At 41.8% G+C, this 5,989-nt stretch overlaps 1 non-coding gene across 1 annotated transcript; it reads left to right on the top strand.

Moving 5' to 3' along the window:
• The first annotated feature begins 5,596 nt into the window (after positions 1–5,596).
• On the top strand, positions 5,597–5,703 carry LOC141650371 (small nucleolar RNA R71). The gene has a single exon (XR_012546410.1). It is a non-coding gene; the product is annotated as a small nucleolar RNA R71 (small nucleolar RNA).
• The last annotated feature ends 286 nt before the right edge of the window (positions 5,704–5,989 follow it).

The raw sequence follows: 5,989 nt of genomic DNA on the forward strand, positions 1-5,989 counted from the left end.
CACTCGATTCGTCGAATAAAGAATTAAAACAATTAAAACGAAAATAAAACCTCACATCGTCAGTCGATCGACCAGGTATGGCGGTCGATCGACTGACACCCGATTCAGTCCGTGTTCATTATATTGCCGTCTACACTACAATTCCCTTACATCGTAGCACGAATAAATTAGCTACTCATACTGAAATTAAAGGCAACAATAATATTAAGGATTAAAGCTACGGAATTCATGCTTAAAACGGTAAAATAGACAATTAACAAAAGATGGCAATTCGGCTTGGGAACTGATCTAGCAATTCGATAACTATGAACGAAAATAACAGTATAAAGCCAGAGAGTACCGTGTGAATTGCGAAGGAAAAGAACAAAGCCGAATGACAAAGCAAATTGCATTAATACCGAAAGTAATCTCGAACCCTAATTATTTCTAAGGAACTCTATGTAAAACTTAATGTAAAACTTGATAAAAACCGGATGATTGTATCTGATGTTCTAGGTTACATTATATAGAAAGTATACGTAACTTTTATTTCCAAAACCTAAACATCATGGGCTTCAAGTTCCTCGATCTTTTAATTCTCGTCTGAAGCAGCGATGTGGTCGATCGACTGAGCATGGTGGTCGATCGACTGACTAGCAGTGTACAGTAGCTTCTGAGCCCGTGATTTGGTCGATCGACTGAAGGTAGTGGTCGATCGACTGCTTTAGCTGCTACTTGACTTTTATAATCTCGTGGATTTGTCTTTTGGGCCTTGGATTGCGCACCAAGCTCGTTCCTTAAGCGAATACTTCACGTCAAATGCAATGCAGGATACTCGGGGACGGATTTAGCTCGATTTCCGCTGGATTCTTCACATTTCTGCAATAATGTACAAAAACACGGAAGTAGACGGAAATGGGGAGAAATGTAGCATAAACTACATGAATGAGCTCTGAAATGCGTGTAAAATGGGATGTAAAACATCATATAAAAGACACGCATCAAACTTCCCCAAACCAAACCCTTGCTTGTCCCCAAGCAAGAACTAGACTCGATCTAATGACCTAATGGAACGAGTTCAATCTCAGAGCGAATTACAACATGTAAAGCCTAAACCAATTTAATGCAATAACTAACAATCACTTAGTAATGCGAATCATGCAAACGAGTTATAAGGTCGTTAAAAACTGCTGAACCGTCAACCATAGAGACTTATCAAATCGGACTCTCACGGGTCGCTCAAATCACTCAAATAAGCACAGGTGAATATATAAGAGGATAGAAAGAATTCATTTTGTACAAACTCTCACCTAACTACGACCTATAAGAGCATGCCTGCAATATAATATGAAAACAATCTCTACAACCGTACATACGCATTCCAACCAACAAATGACCATGATACATGCCGAGGTATATATGGGATATGTGAGGTATGGGTAAGAAGAGGCAAAACATATATGGAAAAGTGGAGGTACATGTGATCAAGCTAGTACCAAAACGGAACCATATGGCAACATCCAACTTCTTGCTCAAAAATCAAATGAAACGGTGCTATAGCAAGCACAAATCTCACAATCTCCAGGTATAAAAGTAATCAACTAACTCCCCATAAGATATGAATAATACATGGGAGCAAAAATCGCCATAAGATAAAACTTGAATTATGCGAAATTGATTCTTTCTTTTTTTCTCGAACCTCAGTCGATCGACCTACGATGCCAGTCCATCGACCGCTTAAACAGTACAGAACCTCTTTTTCTCTTTTCTTTGAATCATTTGTTTTTTTTCACTTCTTTTTTTTCCAACTTTTTCAGTTCTTTTTTTCTTTCTTTTCTTTCTTTTTATTCTCCCAACAACATCTCAAATAAGAGCAAATGCTACAAAAAACTAAGTAACAATCCCAACAACTAAACTACTAGCTTGACAAGGGCAGGCTAAATGTAGGATGTAGTAAATAGGACAAAAAGGATATTTTTGGCAGTGTGGAGCTTATGGGTAAAATGAATAAAGGAAAACCTCTACCACATGTGTCAACTAACCACAAACCGAATGCATACAGGTATTAAGCAGATTAAGTTCATATTTATGCACATTGATGTAACATGTCTCATAAGGAGTACTACTCACATTCCTAAATAAACCGGTCATAAATGTCACCAGTTATAGGCTCTGAATCTCAGAAATATGATGTAGTTTGCCAATTTTCAAAGTCAAGTCTCAAGCTCAGCAAATAAATTAACGAAAACTCGTAGATATGCACTTATACGATTCTACTAATAACATGTTAATCAAGCAAGGCTTAGGCATAACCAAATGCAAATGCAATGTCATCATTGAAATACTACCGTTCCGACTCGACCTATATGCTAAAATAAACGTGCATTTTATTTGAAATTTTTGAAATTTTTTCAATTTTTTTGGATTTTTGTATATAAGAATGAAATAAACAATGCAAAACAAAATGTAAACGTGAATGCAAGCAAATGATATGCGACGCAAAACCCTTTCCCAAACCAAATCGCACAATGTCCCCATTGTGCAAAATCGTGTAATGAAGAAAAGAGAAATGAGAATTTGCGAGAAATTTAAACAAATAAAACATGAAGTAAAGACTTAGAGACTCACAAGACTTTAAGCGCAGCAAAGGAAACCTCTCCAAACCAGCGTAAGCTAGGAGGTTTCAGTAGCCAGCAGTGCTACTAATAAGTGCCTGAAAAGACAAACAAAATACCACGCATAAAATCGAGAAAGACAATAATGAAGCGGTATTATGTGCATAATTGAGAAAAATAGAAGAAATAAATAAAATGACGGAAGATAAAGTGGAGTAGAAAACTCCCTCAATTCCGCAAATCGACCAAACATAGCAGGAGAGAGGCCGTGAACAGGTACAGCAGTGCATGTCGGTCGATCGACCATATAGCTCAGTCGATCGACCGAGGTGGAAGGAACAGTAGCTCCTGGAAACTGCAGACCGGTCGATCGACTATATAGCCCAGTCGATCGACTGAAGATACTACTGTAAATTCTTATTTCTTCGTATTTTCTCAATTACTTGAGCTAATGAGGTCTAAAAACCTGTAAGTGCACAATAATACGCGCCCAAAATTGCGCAAAACCCAAAGTAAAGCCTAGAGCGTATAAAACCCTAAGCAAGCAAAATAAAATGCGAAGTTTTGCGCACACAAAAGCAATAAAAAGTGTCTAACAAAAGCAAATAAAAAGTTTGGAAAACATGTGATCAACTAGTAGTTGATCAAGAACGGCCACGGAATGGCCCACTTCGTCGGCTTCTGGCTACTAGAGGTAGCCTCAACGGTGCTTATCTTATCAGCTGCACCCTTCTTAGCTTCCATGTCCGTATGGCTCAACGGAGCAACACTTTCATCATCTCCCCAGTCAATGGCCTCTTCTTGCTCATCAAAGTCCAAGTCGGACTCCTTTACTTTGACTGGCTCGTCATCAACTTCCTCATCGGTGGCATAGCTAAGGCAACCAAGACCTCCTTGTGAAATGATTGGCTTCTTCGCAGCTAGAGTGACTTGCAGTTCTTCCTTCCCCAAACCAGCTCCTGCAATATCAGAAATAGACAAATCTTCCTCCAATTTGCTCCCAATCTGGGGCGGAGGGGTTACAACAGGAATAGAGATAGGCATGTCAGGAAGCACAAAGTACGATTTCTTGTCATAAACCGTATTACAAGTCACAGGCCACATGGGGTCCTTTTTCTTAGACGGCTGGGCAAAGACAATAGAATGCTTGCCCACTTTGAAGGTCAAGGTTCCTAGACCGACATCTATGACTGCACCAGCAGTGTGCAGAAATGGCCTACCCAAAATAATGGGAATATGGGCATCCTCAGGCATGTCAAGTACAACGAAGTCGACGGGGAAGAAAAACTTCCCTATTTGGACAGGAATGTCCTCTAAGACTCCTATTGGCTGGACCGCAGACCGGTCAGCCATCTGTACTGTCATGTCTGTCACTGCGAACCTAGTGAATTTGAGCTTCCTAGCAAAACTCAGGGGCATGACGCTTATACTAGCCTTCTAAGTCATATAATGCCTTCTCAATAGAGAAGGTACCTATATTGCAAGGAACAGAAAAAGCTACCCGGGTCCTCTAGCTTATGGGGTGCAGTGTGAGACAAATAAGAGCATGACTCTTTGGTTAATGCGACAGTATGCACATTTTCAAGTGACTTTTTCTTAGACAAGAGTTGTTTCATGAATTTAGTATAGGCAGGCACTTGATTAACTAACTCAAGGAAGGGTACTTATACATTCAAGCTACGAATAACTTTTTCAAATTTATTGAAAGATACCTGTTCCTTCGTCGGCACTAGTCTTTCCGGATATGGGGCTATAAGAAGTAGCTTAGCCCTCTCCTCTAAATCGCGCATGCCGGTATCCGTGGACTTAGGCTGGAAGTCCACTGCTTTCTCCTTGTTGAAGCTTGAACCCTCTTCAGACCGTCGAAAATGTGAACCATTGATCGACATCGGGTCGTATTGAGCCGGGGATCGACCCATCAGACTCGGGTCTTTCCCCAATATTTTCGGAATTTCGTCGTGCCCCGAAACAAATGATCCTTCAAGTTGTCGGGCATCGGAGGACGAAAAATCTCACTATCAGCAGCGATCTCAGTCGATCGACCAGTGATGTCAGTCGATCGACTGAGATGAACAGGCGTAAGCACGTAACCCCGCACGGTCGATTGACCGGGTATGTCAGTCGATCGACTGATATACCTGGTAGACGCTTTTTTCTTTCCTTTGCTCGTTCCAGCTTTGTTTTGACCCGGTTTTGCCTCATCTTTTGCAGTGGCATCCTCGACCATAGCAGGCCCCTCCAGGGTAGACCCACTCCTCAAAGTTATGGCATTTAGGGTCTCTTTCTGGTCAGTTTGAGTCGGTAAGTGTCCCGGAGCTCGAGTGGTACTGTTGCTAGCCAATTGAGCAATTTGGCTCTCTAACATCTTCATCCCAGCCTCTCTAGCTTGGGACTCCTTCAGCAATAAGTTCTTCAACTCAGTGAACTCGAAATTTTGGGATTGTTGCTGCTGCTGAGGAATATACGGAGGTTTTTGATATGGTTGTTTGTGTAGAGGCACATATGTTTGCTGCTGCTGCTGTTGTGGAGGTTGGGTCGGATTCAGGACATTCTGGCTACTCCACCTCAAGTTGGGGTGGACATTCGGCTCATAGTACGTGTTTGTCTGCCTATAGTGTTGAAAGGCAGCACAAGACTCAAAGGGGACAGAACAATTCTCTGAGACATGCCCCTCAGCTCCAGATCTTCTACATACAAAAGGACCGTCTGAAACAACGTTAACATGGCACATCCCTCCTTTAGAAGCTCCTCCTAACTCATATTTGTCAAACCTTGCAGTGAGAGCTTCTAGTGTAGCAACAGAGGAAGATTCAGCAGCTCTCCTCTGGTTTCCTCTCGAATTCGCATATTCAGCCTTATGAGTGGCCAAATCATCGATGATCTTCCACCCCTTAGTCTCTCCCATGTTCTCAGCAAATCGGCCATTGGCTGCATCATCCAAAATAGCCCTCTGATCGTCATACAGCCCATTATAGAACTGATTGCAAAGACTCCATTTTTCGAACCCATGGTGCAGTATGGTTCGCACCAATTTCTTGAAACAGACCCATGCTTCATGAAAGTTCTCATCAGGCCCCTGTTTAAAGCTCGTGATCTGAGCTCTAATGGCATTAGTCTTCGAGGCAGAGAAGTACTTTTTGTAGAATGCCAGGGCTAAGGAATTCCAGTCGGTGATCCCATGAACGGCTCGGTCCAGATCTCTATATATATACCACTCTCTTGCAGCATCACGACGGGAGAAAATGAACATGGTCTCCTTGATCTGGTATTGGTTCACACCGGCCGACGGGGGTATAGAGCAACAATAATCAATAAAAATCTCCATGTGCTTGGCTGCATCTTCGTTTGCAGCTCCCCCGAACTGGTTTCTCTCAACCAGATTAATATAGGAGGGC

This window comes from Silene latifolia, chromosome 3 (assembly GCF_048544455.1).
Source record: "Silene latifolia isolate original U9 population chromosome 3, ASM4854445v1, whole genome shotgun sequence".
NCBI classification, from domain to species: Eukaryota; Viridiplantae; Streptophyta; class Magnoliopsida; order Caryophyllales; family Caryophyllaceae; genus Silene; species Silene latifolia.